Source organism: Ctenocephalides felis, unplaced genomic scaffold (assembly GCF_003426905.1).
Source record: "Ctenocephalides felis isolate EL2017-DRISC unplaced genomic scaffold, ASM342690v1 CF-g0.4_SCAFFOLD_01886, whole genome shotgun sequence".
NCBI lineage: Eukaryota > Metazoa > Arthropoda > Insecta > Siphonaptera > Pulicidae > Ctenocephalides > Ctenocephalides felis.
The window spans coordinates 186721140-186744246 of NW_020538040.1; positions in this window are offsets into that span (position 1 = coordinate 186721140).

Below are 23107 nucleotides of genomic sequence, written 5' to 3' on the forward strand. Positions count from 1 at the left end.
ATTCGCAGTGGTACGAATCTAATGTTTCGTATGCAGTTATTGTGCTTAGCTATATCTTTTCCGAGGACTTGAATATGCGTGTTGCAGAGCCGAGGAGAAGTGCATATATGGAATTTTAATGAAGATATATAGTGGAGAATAACTTTTAGATATTCTTCACAAAGCGAGTAGAGACCGCACACGGCGAATCTGTTGTATTCATTTTGAAAAGAAGACAAATGTTGCCAAACAAACGCACACGGGCTCTCATTTCTGCGAGCATTTATTTTCATGGAAATCCACACAAGGAAATGTTATATCATATTTTAAAATTATTTTATGCGATTTTATGCATTATCTAAGATATATTTAGAAAGTTAAACTGCATTGCATTGATTGAATGATGTAGCTATTGTTGCTAGAAACTTTTTTGAATTAAAAATAGTAAATTTTTTGTCCCCTGGCCGTCTTTTCTGACTCTCTCTATATATAATTATTTTCCATTTAATTGTTCAAAACAATTCCAATAAAAGTTGTTCCATATGTTAAGCTCGGATGTGATTGAATCAATAATACGCTTTAGCAAGTGTTATAATTCCAGATTACCTTTCCATATAACGTCCGAACGAGTTAAAATTTCTCTGGGGTTATCCATTTATTGTTTTTAGCGACGGGCCGAAACACGAATGTAACTTTCTGCCAGCATTACCTAAACCCAAATGAATTTGCAATCACACGTAATAGAAATACAAATTCTCGATTTTGTATGAATATTCCCATACAGTTACATAACCGAAACGTAATCCAAACCGCAGCACAGTTAAATACGAATTAATAACACTGCCGGAATAACCTGCGCTCTCTACTAGTCAGTCCCATATCGAATTCAATTATAGTAGAAATTCCATTATCGAATCCGTTATAAAATTCATTAAAAAGTGAATTATGAATTTATGACAACGCAACGTGGGTCAGGGTTTACTGGGATACGCACAGTTTTGTGGTCATTTTTCATGCCCTGGAACTATACTACCTGAATTGCTCTTTTTATTTGAAAATAACAAGTAATTATGATCAGTGCGAATGGTACTTGAATGATATATACATGAGGCATCTGAACTAAAAATCTTGTAATTACGAGGACAAGGCTTTTACCACTGTCTGATAAATTTTACAACTCAAAAAGACAGCACAGGTCCACAAAAAAAAGTTATGTCTTGGGCGTGCCGCATATGTTTTCCAATATAGTTTTTACCGTTTTACTGGCAAAATTTAAAAAAAAACGACAAAATCTCCAATCTAGTAGTTCTTCTGCATAATAATCAAAATTTTCTAATTTTTGTCGTTTTCTGTCTCCTTTTACCTTAAATAACAATTGAGTTTTGTTTAAATGATCTATTGAGATTTTTGTATAATTTCGCAGTAAATTGCAAACATATTTATTGCCCATTGCTTCTGGGTAATCTGCAACCATGTTTGCATTTTGTATATCTGAAATTGTACATCAGTAATTGGCAAATTACTGATGTATTCTACAAAAAAACTTAAGTGAATACTAAATAATCATTTAGAAGATAATCTGAATATAAACTTTATATCTTACGTAATCAGAGGGTGTAATTGTACCGGACGCTATAAAATACAAAAATTAGTAAGAATGTGAAAAAAAATCATATCATATAAAAAGGGTCAAGAAACAACAGAAAGTATAAGTTTTTAATTTTAACACAGAAAAATTATTAGGTCAGAGATTTTGTCGTTTTATAAGTATTTTGTCGTTTTTTGCGATTTGATCCTCAATTTTGACTTTAAATTTGTGTTTAGCGGTAAAAACTACATTTGATACCATATGCCGCTCGCCAAATACAGACAACTTTTTTTTGTGGACCTGTTCGATCATTGTGTTGCCTCCTAAACAGTGAAAAATACAGTGAAAAAGATTTTTAGTGGCAACCTAATTAGGCATAATAATGTTCCATAGATTCTCTTGTAATTTATATATTAGTTCTGACACGACTTATTACAAGTTCAATATTATGTATATCACGTCGGAACAGAAAGACTTCTGATTCGATTTATCCAAAACTGTTCAGTTACCTTTTAATATACATATTCACCACAAATCGAAAGGACCTGGAAGGATTATTAGATTACCTTCTAACAAGCCATGAAATAGAGGAAAAGTTTTAGCACAACAGCTCTTTGTAGATATTTTAATTTTTGTTGAAAAATTACAGTGGCAACCGTAGAGACTTCATTATATTGTCTGCTCCTTTTTCAGGATTTTATTTATATAATATAAATATAATTTCTTAGTAACAATAAAATAGCATAGTTCCACAAACAACCAAGAAACATTTACCAATGGCTCAAGTCCGGTTATACAAATGAATATCACGTCGGAACCGAAAGACTTTTGAATCGATTCGTCATTCAGCAAAGCCCCGGCATTCAAGTTACACTGTGCGCGCGAGTAACGAAAACTTATTCTGAGGAAAATAATTAGAAAACGTGAGGAGAAAACGAGAAACCGCATCATCAGCCAAAGTGTACGAGGAGGGTTTAAGTAATTTGAAAATTACAGCGGCTTCTGTACAATGATGATATTTCATAGCGATGAAAGTGCCCAAGTACCGACAACTGAGAGCTCGGCTCAGCGCAAAACTTATGCGATAGTGCAGAAGACAGAGCTTTTATGTGCGGGAAATGATTTTTCTTCACATTCTTACTAATTTTTGTATTTAATAGCGTCCGGTATAATTATAACCTCTAATTACGTTATTATGTTGAATAAAATGAACAAAGATCGTGGAATAATTTTTGCCATCTTTACTAGCCATCAATTGCTTTTTGAATTAGAGTAAAAATATTAAGCGTTGTTTACATTTTGAATTTCAAAGTATTTTTATGTATATCATACCTACTATAAACATAAATTATTAGGTATAATATAAGATGCATTTATGGTAGGGCAGGACACAAAAGTCCAATTTGACTTTGAGCAATTATATTGTGTAGTCCAAACCATTTAGATCATAACAAATAACACATATAAAACAAATAACTATCTAACTATATTCAGTAGAACTCCTAGCTATTTCATCCTAGTAGAAATGTGTTTTTTTTTTTGCTGTTTTTGAATAATTTGTCACCTCTTGTTTTTTACCCCATATGCGGGCTAAAATCAGACGGTCAAGTGGTAAACATGTCCAATGTCTTATTTTTAATTTCAAAGGGATTTTATTAAATAATTGTGACAGTATTCAACCAATGCAAAATATAAATTGCAAGGATACATTATTATGGAGATAACACGGTATATAACCTTGATTTGGTATTTTTGTCATCAGCAGCAAATATTTATCAGCAGAATTGGAATAACTATTAATTTAATTTATCTCTTGCAAAATTGCTTTTTTTAACCGAATTTACTTTTTTCATCTACTATTTTTTATTGTTTACGCCTGTCAGGACAAAATTTAGTTGGTTCTTTTTACCCCATCTAGGTTTAAGCTTTTATAAATGTTATATAAAAAAACTGTTGAATGATGAATGTAATAATATAAGTAATACATATTGTAAAACAATTAAATACCGTATACTTAATTATATTGTGGTCACATAAACTGCGCAACAGTTTATGCCACCGCTGCCACCAAATAATATGTTGGGCGCCGATTAGCGTTTCTCTCTTTCAACCAATTTTGTTCGATGTTATGTTATATGCTGGCAACCAAAGAACTAACTTTAAAATACTTGATTTATTTATGAATTTACAAATATTGACGTGAGCACCGTCGTAAGAATCAAGGTTATGGCTGGTTACACATCTTTTATCCATTACTTTTAAATATTGTTAATTTTTTTTTAACTTTATATGTTTTTGAGATATCGGTAGTATACTTTTTTACCATCAAGATTATAACTTATGTTAAAATTGTCAATTCATTCATAAAAATTCAACTACGTAATACAAACGTTGCCAATTACAACTGTCACCAGACTTTTACAGCACGCAAAAAAGCTTAGTGACTGCAACCTCATAAAATATCATCGAGCAATAATAAAAACTTCTATTACCACAACTGTTGAATGTAGGTAGTATCAATGTGATGAACTCCGTCTCCTCGATCTGGGAGACCCTATGCTCTCGAAAGTACATACGTGGTCGTAATCCGGCAGCTTTCTAAGATGGGACGCCCGATAGTCGATACGGTTCGTCGGCGGTGCGCCGTCACCTCCACCGTCGCCGTACTAGTGCTTTTCGCTTACTGGACGCGGAGCTTAAATCCAAAGCTTACGATGCTAATCGATATACCTTTTTACCTTCTTAAATTGACACGTGTTGCGCAAACAAAACAAAGAAGGAAAATACATATAATTTAGATATAAATATTTGAAGGGAGTTTACATTGATGGTTGTATACAAACACACATACTAACACACTTTTTGTATATTTGTTCCTTGTGTATGTTTGTTTAGCTCAACAAATTTTTATTTCAACACAAGTTTGACTTTTTCATATCCTTACATTTTTTGTCTATTCTTATTTTTCATTGTCCCTAAGGAAGGTGACTTACATTATTAACCATCAATGATAATAATAGATACTTTTGGAATCTATTATTATTATTAATGGTGAGAATTCGTTTTAAATATTTAATGATTATTATTTACCTTTAAGTTTACACGTTTTCAATCAGAAGAGCAACTGATTATTGCACGGATTTTTGAAAATTCTGTCTATATAGTTGTCATAGTTTATAATTGTAAGCTGCTTCTTCCTGACAGAGCTTTTAATATTGTTAATTTTTAATTAGATAATTTAATATACACCAAGTCTAGGCACTTATTCCTAGCTTAAACCTATAACTTAAGGGGGTATTCTAGTGTAGAGCGATGAATTTTAGGTAATTTTTAAAGTGTCGAAAAGGAGCGCAATCAATGTTTTTACTGTCCAATTCTTTACCATTTGTTTATTAATATTATTAATATGCAAAACAAAAATTTAAAAATAAAAAAGTTGAAAATTGTAAAAACTGGCAGCTGATGAAGTGGGTGGTTTCAAAAAATTGGCACCTCAGTCTTGACATGATTTCAGCCCTCCTAGCCATCGGAAATGCAAGAAATAAAAAGATTATTAATCTACAATGATGTCGCAATTGCCCGAACTAGCGATGAGTAAAAAGTTTTTTTTTACAAATTGGCGACTTTTCGAAAAAACGTGTTTTTCACTGTTTTTTTGATTTCCCGAATTTTTTGAAAATAGTAAAAATTGGAATTTGGGGATAATCCAGTTGGGGCTATAGATAGATCTATAAACGTAATCATAAGACTCTCTGAACATTTCAAGTGAATCGGTCGATTAAAACTCGAGAAATCGTGTCAACAGTACTGAAAAAGTCTGTTCTGAGAAAAACGCATTTCAAGTTTTGCCAATTTTTATTTATAAACCCGTATGGAGACCGAGTCAGTAAAATGCCTATATCTCCGAAAATAATTCAAATTTTCAAAAACCTTCTTGTACCCATATTCTTATATAGTTAAACTTTGAAAATCTGAAATAAAAAAATCGATTTTTTTGAATTTCTACACTAGAATACCCCCTTAAGCCTTATATAAGCCCTTAAGCCTTATATAAGATAGATTTTATGCTACTAGAAAAATCATGCGAATTTATGAATATCTCAAAGTTTCAGTTTTTACCATCTTGCTTTAAAAATGAATGCAGTAAATTTAAGTGTGACTGTATTTTAATCCTTTCGAAATCTGTGTTAGCAAACATTCTAGTGCATATATTATAATTAAGTAATCTCTTGTACAATATGCCATGTCCTAGATATAAACGCTTCTGTTAGTAGACTTTGTTTGTACGTTGTTTTTTGTACCCACACTATGACTTTTTTGTTTCATAGGTTTAGCGTCTGACATTCTAATGTAATCAAGCATTGTACGAAATTTTAATGCGACGATATACAGGGTGTCCCAGAACTCAATGTCAAGCCAAAACGGGGTGGCAGTATATATTGTAACTATCACTAAATAAATTAGACAAAAATTTATCCCATACGATTTGAATGTTATGAGCTTTTAAGTACTACCTAAAGCTTTGGTCGAACTGTGAAGATTTTTTGATAATAATTTTTGTTGAGGGAACCGTGACCGTAACCGTAAATATATATTTCTAGGACCACAGTCAAAAATAATAACACAATATTCTTCAGTTTTCTAGAAGAAACATTATTTGTTAAACTATGAATTAAAAATTTCCAAAATTGATTGACTTTGAAAAGTTCCACTAGATTTTTTTGTATTTAATCAAGATTGCCAAATGATCCAATACTTAGTAGATTCATACTAAAAAAACAAAACGATTAAAAAAATAAAATCCTAAAAATAAAACAATATTTCTAATAACTTACAATCAGTTCCAATATTTTTATTGCACTTGTAATTCAACATTTTCTTATAATTCTAATTCCTCAATTGCCTACAAAACTTCCTTCCCAAAATAAGTTTTAAGCACCGTGGAACTGTTTTCGTATACTTACAAATTTTGAAACTTTATTTTTGGTCTATTTGCAAAAGTTAAATAAACTTCGTCAGGTTTTGAAATAAGAGTAATTACCTGCATCATCATATTTCAACTTTTAATAAATCTGAAGCTGTTTCAAGAAATTTCATATAACTGTTCTGCCTCACTTGCTGTCAGTAACTTTAATTAAATGTTAAGTGTTTCATATCTAAACCTTACGTGATATATATGGCAAAGATAGGAAAATCAAATTAAAATAATGAATTATTGTGATTGAAAAGAAATTTGATATTATATCTTATATATAAAATCAAAATCGATCAAATGATTCGATAAAACTCGAATACGGCTGAACCGATTTGGCCAGTCTTAGTCTTGAAAAATTCGTGCCAATCCAGAGATGGTCGGAAAGGTGAGATAATGTTTCAAAATTGCGTAGAAACTTTATATTTTTAATTTGAAAATTTTTGTAGAAGCGTAATTTAAATAAAACAATGGACAGTGGCTAATCCGTCAAATGTCACGTTTTTGACAGATGATGTTCAATTACGTTTAATAGGATATTTTACGTGAATATTATTGAATTATGATTAAATTGTAGGAAGTAGTTTTGTTTGTAGTTTTATTTATATACAAAAACGTTAGTTAACGGGTCGCAAGTGTTACTAGAGACTCAAAATATTAACTTTTTTGAAATGTTAATCTCATTTGTATGATTATATATTCATTGGTATTTACAAAACATTTTCTAAGTTATATTATATTTTGTTTATGTTATTTAAATTCAGAACCTAAATTTGGTATCGATCAAATGGACATTTTGTCGAATAACATTTTCCCAGTTATAATTTCCCAGAATTTATCGAAGAATAAATAGTAATATATGAAGGTCCGGGGTTAAAAAGGTCCACCACCGATGTGTCAAAAACCAGTAAAATTTATTTATTGTTTTTATAATACCTCATTGTATATAGCATTGAAACAACACATCCTTATACACTTAGTATTAATAATTCTAATTCTCTAGAAATTGTTTAGAATATACCTTACTTAGCAAAACGACGTTTGCCGGATCAGCTAGTTCATATATATATATATATATATATATATATATATATATATATATATATATATATATATATATATATATAGAAACTAATCTCAATTAAATGTATCTGAATATATAAACAAACTTACTACGCGAACAACAATTTGAATGGTAATGATAAAACTCATTAATGTTCAAATCTTCATCGATTTCAATAACTCAGATCAAAAATTAAATATGCCAAAAATTAATTTAATATTTGAGTGTCTCAACAATTAAAACACCTGGACGCTTCAGCAGCAAAGTTTTTGGCCGTTAGCCCGAGCTCGTTTACCGAGCACCGCGGGCGGCGTAGAAGGTAAACGCGGCAAAATGGAAAATGCGCCAAAGATAAATGTAGCGCCAAAATATGCATAATGAACTGCCGCTACCGGCCACATAAACCGTAGGAATATTACGAGGACGAGAGCGAGGGCAGCAGCAAAAGCACAGGAAGCGGCTGCCGCGGAATGTCAAACATGGCACGCTTATTACAAATGCATCCGCGTGCGGCCATTCGGAGTGGGCCGGGCCGACTGGTGGTGGCCCTTCTATCATTTATACAAAAGGAGGATATGAATAGTCATACGGACCCGTGTTTTACATATAAGTAACATTTATTGCTACCAGACTTATTACACTTTTTGTACGTAAACAAAGCTTTTACGGTTTTTGTTTACGTGATATACTACTGCAGATGAAAACGAGAAAATGATTTATGGGGGAAGATAAAACACACTCATTGGGACATAGAAAATTTATTATTAAATATTCATTAATCACATGCTGCATTTAAAGTAGTATATATAGAGTGTCCCAGAACATAACGTCAAGCCAAAACAGGATGTAAGATAATAATTTTACATACATATTTCCACATGATTTATATAATAATATAAAGATATAAATACATAAACTTTTATTTAATACTAACTGATAAAAATTAAACTTAAAAATAAATTTCTAATCATCGTATTTTTTTAATTTTTCACTACTATATTTACAACTGTCCAGTTAAGATCATTTAGCAAAGACTGGTATAATAATATTATTATAGCAAGACTATAATTATCAGCTAAAATTATCGGCCGAAGAAGCTTCTATAACTACAAAAATCCATGTTAAAAAGTAATACATTATATAAAATAAATATAGAATATTTCGTCAGATATATTAATTATAATAACATAACTAGTGGGGCGCATGGCATCGTGCCTTGAGGCAAATTGCTGAACTTCCCGTACTAATAAATATTTTCTTTTAAAAAGATTAACATTTTTAAAAGGATTTTAATTTGAAAAAATTAGATTTTTGAAAAACTATAGAATTTTGACAAAAATTCACCTTTTTTGAAAAAAGACTTTTTGAAAAAAATGTTTTCTTTATTCTGAAATATTTTGGAAATGCTGAACTTTTTCTCAAAGCAATCGTACTGCTTGAAGTGCATAAAGACAAAATATCGAATCGCGTAAGCGCCCCGTCGCCGTCTAACGGATAAACATTGTTACGGAACCGATAGGAATGTAAACAAAATTCATACTTACTGTTAAAATCTCTATAAAATATCAGATAATTTGATGTGCATATGTCTAATGATCATTTTTGACCGCCAAATGGCATTTTTTTTTTACTTTTTTTACTAGATCTCCGAGATCGCTAGACCTGCCTTCATGAAAATTTGATCAGTTCTTCATCTTGGTAATACAAATAAAATGTTTTTTGAAAAATTCAAATCGGATGTTCAGCTCTCTTAAAAACTGAGTTACAGTTTTTGGCACTTTGCTCCATATTTTTGGAACGGCTAGACCTGCCTTCGCCAAAAACTAACCAGCACGTCTCCTTATCAATACGAACCGAATGTTTTTTTGAATTATTCAAATCGCTCCATCCATGTTCCCGAAATTGTCGACGAAAATTTGTATCCGAACACACATACACACACACACAAACACACATACATCAATTTTTTCTAAGGTATGCCAAAATATTCAGAAACCTCTGAAACGTAAAGATATATAAAAAATTTCATTTTTTTGCGATTACTATAACTTACCCTACGAGAAGTTAAAATCTAATACATTATATAAAATATAGAATATTTCGTCAGATATATCAATAACGATAACCTGAAAAGATTAAGAAACAATACAAAATGTGATATTAGGTAAACCCAATTATAGAAAACAAAATTAAACAATTGTTGGCCGAAAATATTTATGCCTTTGACATCATTTCGATTCATTAAATTGGCAATGACCATATGTACGATAATTAGTTTTCCCTAATATTAGCAATTATGCAAGTAAAAATGGAAAACCCATAGAAAGCAAAGGATTGCCTTCTTCACCGTCCATGGGTGAGTAGGTGGGAATTACCACACACAAACAATTTTTATGTAACAAAACCAGTCTTTTACACGCCGTCGAGTGATTTTACCTGTAATGTTCAAGAACACAAACATCACATACCTTAGTGCAACCATCACAAAAAATCACCGTTCCTCTTTATTTTCATGAAGCGTTTTACAAAACGGGCAGTATTTGTCTCCGTGTCCCATTTCTTTTTTTTCTCCTTGCGAATCTCGAAACATAAATATGAAAATATTATGTTCTGACGTACCAAAACGCCGTGGAAAAACACACATATCTCATGTGAATACATTAGGAAACGGCGGGCACGGATGATTTTGTATCTGTTCCCCGAACAGGCAATAGAGCCGCACTACACGTACGCGCCGAGGACGAGGGAAGGAAAATTTAAATGCCACTTGCTTACCGCAATGCATGGGAAGGTATAATATAATTTTATATGGACGAGTTTTTCGACTCGGACTTAGACACCTGATAAGGTTGATCCAGTGTAAATTAAAAAAAATGCGTTCATTGAATCCACATTTAGTTGACTTTTGATTAACAATAACTAATTTTTTCGTAGGGTTAGTTATAGTAATCGCTAAGAAATTCAAAATAAGGTTTTAACTTCCCGTAGGGTAAGTTATAGTAATTGCAAGAAAATAAAAAAAATTATATATCTTAACGTTTCAAAAGTACAAGAAAAAACTCTAAAAGTAACAAATGTCAAATATAAAATTAGCAAGTTTCTGCTCACGATAGATAATGACAAGATAAAATTGGTATTGGCAGCACTCACTTGGTGTTTCCTAATTTGAGTAAAAACTTTAGAAAATTTTAGTTAAGCATCTTTACTTTGTATTCAATAAAACGTACATTGGACAAGTACGAGTAGGGTATTTTGTTTCAAGTTTTCGAAGCTTGAAATTAAATCTCAATTTAATATTAACAAAATCTTTGTCATATAATGAGACTAATGTGTAGTAATTTAATATAAAAAATGCTTCGAATTGTTATATATTAGCCATAACAAACATTGTTTTATCACTACCATGCGTTAAAGTGACTCCTATATCCAAAACACAACTTGTTTGATTTATACACAAACATAACAATAAATTAAAATTTATTCTACGAGCTCGTATGTTATTCATTTACTAAATGATATTTAGTGAATTAAATCTCGTGTGTATATAATAAGACTAATATGTAGTAAATTTAATATAAAAAATGCTTCGAATTGTTACGTATTAGCTATAACAAACATACATTGTTTTGTTAATACCATGCGTTAAAGTGACTCCTATATCTAAAACACCACTTGTTTGATTTATACACAAACAAAACTATAAATTAGAATTTATTCTACGAACTCGTATGTTATTCATTCACTAAATGATATATTTTGAATGACTATTTGTCAGAATGACTAAACGATCTTAAGCATGCCATACGCAATGTGGTCACAGGAGACAGAAGTATCCTTTGAACTATACAACATAGACTTAGATTCTTATGTAAAAATTATATATATATATATATATATATATATATATATATATATATCAATTATTTCACAAACCATAAAAACTTACCATCTAACCATCTCAAAATACGACTTATGTCAAAGTTTTAGGCCAAAAGCTTATAAGACGGTTCAGATGATTGATAAAATATAAGAAAAAAAATAAATTAAACATTTTAAATTACATTATAATGAATTATTATTATTAGTACAGGCTTTATGTACTATGGCAATATCTTTTCCCAACTTAGTTTTTTAAAACAACAATGATAGTCCTATATATATTGATGTATTTTTTATATTACCAGGCAAATTAGTAGTTGTTTCTTCTAGTAGCAATGATATAACATATTAAGATCTATATTGTAAAGAGCAAATGGAAATCTCTACAGCTTACACAATGGCTTATAGACCACTGAGACTAGTTTCTATTGCTATTTAAATTTTAAAATAAAATATATTTCTGTGTCTGTTTGGACGTATTTTTATTTTATTATATTGGCCATAAAGGTGGCAAACTTCATGGCATTGAGCTTTTAGACCTAGTGGTTGCTACCTATTTTACTCATTCTTAAACTAAAGTAATAATCAATAAATATAACTTCTTCAATTAGAACTTGATGTCAAATTATTAGTGTAATAAGAACTAGCAACAAATACATAAATTCTTCTAACAAATCAGTGTTTAAAACAATCCACAGCTACAAAGGTTAAATTATAACCTAACCTAACAACAGATAGTGTCAGTGCAGATAGTTTTTGATCATTTTCTCTCCTCAGTCCAGTTAAAATGTTCTATGTTCGTATCCGCTCCGGGCGGCGGTTTACTATTACACGGTAATATTCTTGCTGCCTGATTTACGGTTTCCGGGCGGCTGAGTGATCCACCGGCAATTTGTTCTGCTGCCTTGAAAACCGAACACTCGCGCTCTTCCTACGACTGTCTACCTCGAGAAAAGCCTACGTTTTGGAAATTGACATATTAAAATTCGGGATAGTTTTAGAAACTTCAGTGGGAAGATGGAAATCCTCAAAGAAGAATTGACCTTTTCTTTCCCGGCATGTATTACTTCAGTTATGTATTTGGTTGATGAATTGTGGGAATACTTTTTGTTATGCAAATGAAAAGTAAAATATTTTCAGAAATATGTTATTTGTATTTTCTACGAACTTAAAGTAAATTTTAAAAAACTTTCTCGGATGCAAATTTTATCAGGAATAATCAAAAAATTATTTAATTTTTTTTAACTAATTGATCTTCTGCCTATTTAAACCAGTTATTAAACCATGTACAAAAAATGAATAAAATGCTTTTTAAGTACTGCATTTAGTTGTGCAATTTTTGTATTGACTTACTAGTATAAAAAAACAAAATGAATATTTACTTATTAGTAAATTCAAAGTAAGTCATAGGTAAGATTTTTTAAATTCTTCTAATATGAATTCAAATACCTTGCTGCAATATTGGCATGTTTAATCCATCAGTTTTATACTATTTCCTCAGTTTGAAAGCCTTATTTCTGATATATAGAGTACAACCCACAATAAAAATTATTTCGAAATCATGGTCAAATTCACACTTTCTTGATACATTATGAGTAGTACACAAAACTCGAAGCTAAAAAGTTAATTCCTGAAATATGATTTTTATAGAAGACCCCTCAATATAAGAACCTTGCAATTCAGAAATGAAAATAACCTTATTGTCATAAAAATAGTATGATGAGAATTATTTTTTAATATAAGGTTGTCAAATATCTCCCTTCCGCCTTTTTGTATTATAAACCAAGAGCAAAAAAGCGGAAGGGAGATATTTGACAACCTAATATTTGCTTAGTAACAAAACAGTAATAAAATTTTACACAATAAATTGAAAATATTTATGTAAATGTATATACATGTAAACACTCAGATTCCACATAATTGAAAACCATGTGAAAAATAATATTGTACTAATGACATCAATATACAAATTAAATTTATCAAAGTCCTCTTCATTAATTTAAAGCATCATTTTAATTAAACAAATTGCAATTATTTTTTCAATTAAAAACACATTTAACACATTTATCAGTATCCCATACATTGATTGAATTTCGAATATTTCTATCCAACTTCAAAAGCAACTATTTTGTACTATCGTTTCATTTAATAGAATTTGATACAGTCGATTTATTGGAGCTGGAAAGGATTCGTTTTAAGTTTAGTTTAGACTTGTATATTTATACAGTCAAAGGTTTGTGTACGTCGCGTTCCGTTATCATGTATATACTAAGATGTATTCAAGTCCGCACTAGGGATGGAAAATGATAATTGATTCTAGGAAATAATCGATGTAATTTATATATATATATATATATATATATATATATATATGATCAAATGAAAAAATGTCTTAATTTATCCTGCTTTTCTATTTATTTATCGGTTCAGTCTACGTTCTTGTATCACAAATACAATGCAGAAACCATTTCTTCTATTTAACATTTAAATTTAAAATACTCAAGTGCTTTTCAATAATATAAAATTTGTATAATTTTTTCATTAAATAGTATTGTATCGAATTTTTCTCATTACATTCCCATGTAAATAATTCTTGTACTACATTTCTATCCTTTATCTCTAGTAATCTCATTTTTATATGATACATTTAATTTTTTTTATTGAAATTGTAAATAACAATGAAAACAATATAATTTCATTATATGCATCTAATTATTTAAAAATTGTTTTAGTCCTAATTGTTTTGTTTTAAATAATAATTACTAAATACCTGACAGATCACCAGAGGATGGGACATTATTTTGAAACGTAGTGAAATATAAAATAAATTTGCAAAGAAAGCTATGCAGTTTTTGTCTAGAATTTCCTATTTGGAGCTCAAAAACTAATACATTATACTACTTTAAACTACTTCATTTCCTTGTCTTCAAAGTATTTCATAGTCATAAGAAAAAGTAGACCTAATGACGCTAATTAAAGAAAATGGAAGAATAACGCCTTACCTTGATCTTTTCTCATGATGTCAGATCTAAAGAGAGTTCTATAAGAAGAAGAGGAATGAGCAAAGTGAAGGCTTTAGTTGGTATTATTATTGTGTCAAAAATATCCATTGAAAAGATCCTAAGTTTAGCTTGCATAAAGACATATCATCTGATACATAAGAGACTGATGGGCCGATTCTGCCGCATAACAGTCCAATGTTATGGCAAGGCCATGTTACGTCTCAAATTGCATACATTATGCTACTGAATTATACTAAATACTGTCAAAATGTTATGTATTTGCTGTGCATTCAGGCGTTTCACACATGAACTGTGACGTGATTTGTATGTTATGAAGCTGTGTCAGAAAAACCATGTTATCTAAGATCGTTTTTTGGCACTTGTGCGGTTTCTAGGTTAGATTTTCTAACTGAGAAAAACGCCTGATTGCACAGCAACCACATGGTTTTTGACAATATTTAGAACGATTTTGTATGGAAAGTTCTACATAACACAGCCTTGCCATAACAAAGGTCTGTATGCGGCAGAATAGGTCTTTGAGTCTCAATTTTTGGAAGAGACTAATAAAGTGTTATATCTGAAGCATAGCTCTGCAGGAATTAGAGAAAAATTACCTGGAGAATTTTTGAATGTGGTGCTGGAGACGAATGGAGAAGATAAAGTGGACAGCACAGGTAACAAATGAAAATGTGCTGAGAAGAGTGAGTAAAGATAGAACTCTACTGAGCATGATCATTAAAAGAAAAGGAAACTGGATTGGACCCATTCTGCAAAAAACACCTCCTACTCGAAGGTAAAACAGAAAAAATAAATGGAATGGGATAAAGAAGAATGCTGATTTTGATGACTTATATGGGAAGAGAAATACAGGAAACTGAAAACCGAAGCAAAGGACCAGAAAGCATGGAAGCAGAAGTTTGGAAAGCAAAACACATAAAAGCATATGAAAGGTTAATAATAGTAATGAAATGACTATTGGAATAATAAACAAGGAAGGAAAGCGATCATTGACTTGTGACTTCTGTCGCTCCATGGTCTTAGACCAGACCATGCCTAATTAATTTTTATATCATTTTCGATTTATTTGCTATTTCTGTAACTTGCCTTTGGGAAATCAGGTATACTGTTACCTATTAATGATATTACCGAAATGATAGCCAGGTCATCAATTTCGATCCAAGTATTGGATATTTGACCGCCCTAGCCTGTCGGCGCGTGGAGTGCTTTCAACAAGTTTGCATAGCTACACAAGTGGCGAAATACGATTACGAATACATACATAAATGCTCTCCTTTCGCACAATGAAAGCTGTTACATCATACTCACGGTGTGAAAATCGTACTCTCGACGGGCGAAAATAGACCGACGCCACCTGTGCATCTCGTACAGCGCGAAAGTGTGAACATTTTATGGCCGGACCGACACGCGAAATGATAATGTCGCGAGCTTTTTTTGGCAACTCGAGCGATACTTAATGTCACTTAGCGTAAACTGTAAAATTGCTGTTATCTAGAATATTTGACGATTTATGAAAAACGCAACCAGCAGAATTTAAATTTATTTTCTACAATGTAACAGTTGGCTACCAAAGAAAGAAATTTTTGGTATCAAAGATAATAGAATATTTTTAATTTATGGAAATATGCACTAAACAAAATTTGAGTTTTATTAAATATATATTGGCAAAATCTGATCTGCATAAAAAATAAATGAATATAAAACAATAATAATACCATATTTGTTGAGACGCAGTAGCTAAATTGACGCGACATCTAAACTGTTGCTGTTTGTTGCTTCATTCTTATTAAATTACTTCACTTTAAAAATTTGGTTTTTACACGAACTATGCTGTGAGCTGCATTTATTTTACATCTCTCGACTTCAAATAAATTCATTAAAGATTATATTTAACATCATTATAAATACTTAAACTTTGATTATTGACAAGATTTGAAGTTGCTATTCTGATCTCTAAATTTATATTAACTTGAAAAATTATATAAAATAAAATTAACAATAACAAAACCCGAATTATATACATTCCAGCATAAACAAAATATAGAATTTCTTGAATCGCTTGCAATACCAAGGTTTTTAAATTAGTAATTTTAACCATTGAGAATTTTGTCAAAGAATTTTTTTTAACAGCAATCAGAACCTTACGTCCTATGAGCTGTTGGGCTGAAACTTCTCCTTACTTCGTATTTTTAGATGGTAACCCAATGGTTAATCCATCCATATTTGATGATTTTTGTTATTAGGATTAATCTAATAGGGCTGACTTTTTATTGGTGCAGCAATGCCGGGCAAAGGCTATTTTCACGTGCAAGACATGCACACGTGCATACTACGATTATCAATGTACAGTCAAAACAGGGTGTCCCAGAATCAAACGGCAAGCTGAAACGGGTTGATAGTATTGATTAGGTTATTATTTTTTTTACTAAGAATACTTTTCTTATGAAATTATCAAGTATTTTATCATTTTACAAACCTGATTAAATGCCATGCTAATCCAAATTATGATGAAACTTGCCAACACAATTTGGTGCATTTTTTTTAAAAAAAAGCGCCTCTCAAGACTCAAGATAGTAGAATTTTTAATGTGTTCAAAAAGTGTGAATTTTTATAATTGGCGTAATGATCGCAAGATCCACAGCCATGTAAAATAAATAAAAAAAGTGTGAATTTGGTTAAGTTGATATTTAATTTTATGATTAGTAGATATTGCAATTAATATTATTAATTATTTCCCAAAAGTGTAGCAATGTATCAATATAAAACTTATATTGCTGAATTAACATTATAATATATTTTACATTTTGCATTTCAAACTGAGTGCTATTATTATAAATATACTCTAGATTATATATTACATTTTAGATATAGAAAAATTAACCGATAAAAAAAGGCGAACAATTTTGAACATCTTAAATCTGTAGTTCAACAAAAAGTTTATATCAACTTTTTGGATGTTATAATTTGTATTTCATAATTTTAATATTTTGGTGTATTAATGATACGTCAAAATTAAAAAAAAAATAATGTTAATTTTTTGTTCTTCCCAGATCGCTATGTACAATTTTTATTTTGTAATAATTAAAAAAAATATTTTAATAGCTTTTACTATATCAAATAAAATGACGTCAACATACGTGGTACAATACGGAAGTGTGAGCTTTTTATATTCTGACCGATATACAGAATGATAATGTCGAGCTTTTTTTAAGTTTGAGTGACAATGTCACTTGACGAAAATTGCGAAACTGTTGTTCTCGACATGATAAATAACATAAAGCTGTACTAATTAATTATGATAATAATTAGGCAGATGTGTTTCTAAAAAAAACTTGAGGGATGTTATAGTTGATGTTAAAGAACTAAATAAGATACTAAGGAACCAAAATAACAATGTTGTTATGGCATTAATTGGTAGTAAAAAAATGTTGTTCTGGTATTAATTGGTAGTAAAACTGCCAAAATGCTTGTATTTGCAGTGCAGTCAAGCCTTTAATATAAAAAATCTACCCTAAAAGCGCAAGAACGTCTAAAAGGGATGTTGTCATAACTACATCTTAATGATGTGTCATGATAACATATATGTGAACTTAGGTTTTATTTGAAAAACATCTGATTGCACAGCAAATACATTGCATTTTGACAGTTTTTACTACAAATTTATATGAAGAAACGGGCGTAATATAGCGTTGCCATGACAGGAGAAATAAATTTTTTCACTGGGAATTAAGATTTATAGTTGCAACTTCTGAATATAATGAGAATCATCATACATTTTTGTATTTCAAAAGAACTAATAAACACTTAATTTAAATAAGTACATTGCTTTAAACTGCTTAGTGTCAAATTTGTTTTTATAATTATTATGCTGGAACAGGTGCAATTCTATTTACGTTTCCCTTAATTTCTTAATTAATCAAATCAATAACTGCGAAAATATATTCGTTATTTTTCCTTAATTTTCGATTTTATTTGATTAGCAGCGGTGTTTTGTTATGCTTGAAAAATTCTGTCAGATCCATAATTCGCGATACTGACGTTTCAAGTGACTCCCGTTATGAGTAATTACAGAATAGGGCGGAATTAAGACAACTTTATGAAAAATTGTTCCTGATTAAATTAAAACTTTTCTTCCTGCAGATTAAAAACGATACATTATTCCAGAGAAAAAATGAAATAGGTGGGGAAAATTATGAAGCATCGGAGAAAGGACAAAATTGTATAAGGTAGAGATTTTTTGAAAAAAAAAAACCTTATGCAATCTTATTTAATTATTGAACCTATAGGATATGTTTAAAATTCAAGTTTTTTTTCTAAATTCTTGCTTTACCTTAGGTCAATAAAATTTTGGAAAACATTTACCTAGAAAACACAGCTTTTGCAAATTTTTTAAATGTATGTAAATATTGTCATTTTTTATGGCAGGAAAAATTAAAGCATAGCGTCAAAAACCAATATATATATATATATATATATATATATATATATACTCGTATATATATATATATATATATATATATATATATATATATATTAGGTGTACAACTTTGCATCCGCCGTATTTTTTCAAAATTAAAAGCTTTATTGCGTATTATTCAAAGTATTGTCCGTCGCTAGCGACAAGTTTCTCCTATCTTTCCGGCAATTTTCGGATCCCGGCTCGAAAAAAGAAGTCCTCTTTTGGCGCTATCCATGAAGCAATCCATTTTTCCTATTCTTCGAAAGATTGAAGATGTTGATCTGCCAGGCCGTGTGCCATCGAACGGAATAGGTGGAAGTCAGAAGGGGCGACATCTGGGGAATACAGCGGGTGGGGCAAGAGTTCCCATTTCAGCGTTTCCAGGTACTTTTTGACCACTTTTGCGACGCGAGGCCGAGCATTGTCGTGTTGGAGGATGACTTTGTCATGTCGCTCTTGATACTGTGGCCGCTTTTCTTTTAGCTCGCGACTAAGGCGCATCAGTTGCGTTCGATAGCGATCTCCTGTGATGGTTTCACCCGGTTTTAAAAGCTAATTGTTAATCTTTGCAGGTTTTTTCTCTTCCACCACCATGTTTGTCTTCGGCATCGAAATCACCATTTTTAAAACGTTGAAACCAATCCCGACACGTTCCTTCACTCAGAGCAGCATCACAGTAAGTTTCTGAGAGCATTCGATGCGCTTAGCTGCATTTTTTTTCGAATTGTAACAGAAAAGTAAAACTTCCCGCAAACGGCGAGAATTGGGGCAAAAACGGACATTTTCGAGCGTGAATAATACGAAACAAAAACAACTGTCACTGAAACGGATATGACAATTCGTTAGGCATTGTCCACACTCACTTTAAATTATCATCTATGTAGTTCAACCAGCCTCAGCCGGTACAGCCACATATCGGAAACGGCGGAAGCAAAGTTGTACACCTATATATATATATATATATATATATATATATTGTACAAACGTAAATAAATATTGGTGCTTATATTAATATTATAATTAAATAATTGAAACAAATAAATTTGTAATTTGTGTAAACTTTAACATTTTTTGTAGACTCAAATTAATTTGCGTATTTTTTGTAACTTTTCAAATTATAATATTTAGAGCAGAGTTAATTATTAGGACTGATGAGTATTCTGTCATATACACTCAAAATTGCCTAATAATTTTTCGTTATTTTTTCAATAAAGCTAATAAAATCTTAATAACTAGTTGTAATAAATTAGAACGAATAAGTAAGTCATAACCATATTTTCTGTCCGATTTCCCGATTGAGTCGTCGTCGCAGCGACCGTGAAAACTGGGTATCGCAACAATTCATGCTTTGGGCGCATAATGCCCTAATAAAAATTTCTATGATACCCGAAAGTAAGCAATCAGGCGCACGACATTATTGTGTTTCCGAACGTAATAAAACTAGCCGGCGTTTGCACAATCCTCGGCTCATAACTCGTCGAATATTGTGAACCGGGCGAGCGATGCGGTAAGTGTCCTATGGGAGGGCTGCAAGGGAATTTATTTCCGCAAAGAGCACCTTGGAGGATTCATAAATAAAAATGTATCAGAATTGAATGTCAGATTGAATCATGTACGGATAAGCGATGTCACCCTAGGAAAATTCAGTAAAACGTACCCGGAGGGGCGGAGCGCATCGATGTATCATTGCCGAGAGACGATGTGGATTTATTACTAAAATCCCGGCGAGGCTAACGCAGTTTTTACATATACGCCGAACAAATTAGATCGTAAATTGAGGAAAAAGTCATTTTGACGAAATTGGATTAGTAGTTACATAATTACAGGAGGTGCATTTTGAAGTCGAAATAAACTCTAAACTGTATACAACAAAAAATAAAAAATTATGATAATAAATGGTAGTCTGACCGAAGGCAAAACCATGATGTGAGGGCGCCACAAAATCAATGAACCTCTTTCTTTGTCTCTTAATTATCACTACTATTAGGGGAAAGTCCCCAAGTGGCGGACACCTAAGGTTATTTATAAATAAATCAAAAAATATATATGTCGAAATGTTTATTAAATTATGATTTATGTTAGGTAACAAAGTTAGAAATCAAACTAAATTAACAAAACCGCAATCTTTGCTAAAAATAATTAATACCATCAATCAAACTTTAAAATCACAATATATGATTTTAAACAGTGGCACCTAGTACCGGACATTTCAAAATAACCTGCATTGATCACATATGTAGCCATCTCCACGCTCTGAAATGTCTGCACATGTGTCTTTGACGAATATTCTTAGACATTGCAAAAAAAAAGTCACTATTCATCCACCTTTTGAGCTGGGCCACACCGATGCTCTAAGTTGGTGCATTCAGAAGCTTCTCATTCTTTGACTATGAAAATTGTGGGTATGTAGTGACCGTTAGCACTCATACAGAATAAATAGAAAGAAGAAATACTACACTTACTATATTTACATTTTTATAATTACAAGCATGTTGATTCATTTTTTTTTTGCACAATTATTGGGAACTTTTACCGATATAACAAACATTGCAATCATTGCAATCGGTTTTGAAGTAGAGCCTCTAATTCTACCCTTGAAGTTTGTGGTTTCATAACGAAAAACAGGAACTTATGTATTGTCCGAATTAAATACTAAGAGAGAACTTTTTTTAGCCATTAGCTTTTTTCAATAAAATAAAAATTATGTGTATATGTAAACATTAATATCATTTATATAGAGAAAAAGTGAAGAACCATCTTATTAGGAGATTTGTTGGAAAGACAGGAATGCTTTTATTTTCTATGTAAGTCAAAAAGAAAAATGTTATATTTGCCAAAATTAGGCAATAAAATTATATTCAAATAAACTACGTAACCCTAGGCGGAAAAATGTGGAACACATCGAACGCCATGATATCTCATTGCCGCGAGACTCCGTGTATTTATTACAAAAATCTCTGCATGGCTAACGCCGGAAAACATTTTGTGATATTCAATTTAACGTGCAATAAATTATGCTACACTGAAACGGACTTTGGCAAACGCCTCAATTTTTGCATCCCCGGGATAGAAGCGTGACCCACAAAAGATACATCTTGAAGGAAGATATATCATTGGTTTAATTATCTAGATAAACATGAATGAAATAGAAATAGAATTTAGTTGGATTAATTATAGAGGATAGGTGGAAAAAGAGTAAGACATTGAAAATATTTGGAGCCATTTAAGGAAAATTTTAGCAATTGGCAATTGTGTAAACTGTAGTCTGTGATTTTTCTAAAAAAAATAGTAGTTTTTAACGATTTCGAATTTTTTTTCAAAGCGATCGCCTTGCGTAGCTGTTTTAGAGATGAAATATGGAAGCGAGTAAGCGCCACTTCGCTGTCTAATGGTTGAACATTATATATCTTATAAAAACAAAATTTGTTCTTATTAAAATCTCTATAAAATATCTGATAATTCGATATACGTATGTCTAATAAACGCTCCTGAACGCCAAATGACATTTCTCTATTTTTTTTATTGGATGTCCAAAATCGGTGACCTGTCATCACAAACCAGCAATAAATTTTCTATTCCAGCAATAATGTGATATGATTTTTTAATTCGTCCAAATAGATACTCCATTCTGAAACTGAATTGCCATTTTTTACACATTTGTCCCGTAACTTTGAAATGGCTGGACCTGTCTTTGCCAAAAACCAATCAGCATGTCTTTTGATCAATTAGAATCGAATGTTTTGAATAATTCAAATCGGTTTTCGAGCATGTTTTGAAATTTTTTTTTCGTGAACAAAAAATGTATCTTATTTAATATTAAAATATATAGTTGTCTTCAAAAATAGTATCCTTCGAACTCCGTCGCCTCGTCATCAGATATACAAATATATTATAATGTAAATATCTTTGCGGCAGTTACCATATAATTAGGATCACGAGTTTCCTCCACCCGTAAGGATTACTCGCCGTGCAAGACTGCGTAATAATTACAAGAAACAGTACTGTATCGCCCTCAGAGCCGCTTTATAACCCCCAACATGCGTAATTAGAACCCTGTCACCATCAAGCACTCGTTTTTGTGCACGGAGCTAGATATCTACTTAAAGAACGGACAGATGGCGGAAGAAAGCGCAAAAGGCGCCTCAAA